Source organism: Penaeus monodon, chromosome 22, assembly GCF_015228065.2.
Source record: "Penaeus monodon isolate SGIC_2016 chromosome 22, NSTDA_Pmon_1, whole genome shotgun sequence".
Lineage (NCBI taxonomy): Eukaryota > Metazoa > Arthropoda > Malacostraca > Decapoda > Penaeidae > Penaeus > Penaeus monodon.
Window position 1 is genome coordinate 4,733,067 of NC_051407.1, and position 205 is coordinate 4,733,271.

The window sequence follows — 205 nt, forward strand, 5'->3', positions numbered from 1 at the left end:
CATCTCCCCCATCCCCCCTCAGAAAGTGAAAGAAATTACGCACACCAAAAAAGGGAGTCGAACGTCCATTCTGTGAAAGGGGGAAAATAAGCCCGAGTGTCGAGCGCTAAGCAGAGGAAGCAGCGGAGCGGGAGGAGCGCTGTGAACGGATGTGGACAAGGTAAGGGGAGTTTGAGAAGTTCCTGTAGGGAATTGAAAATCACTA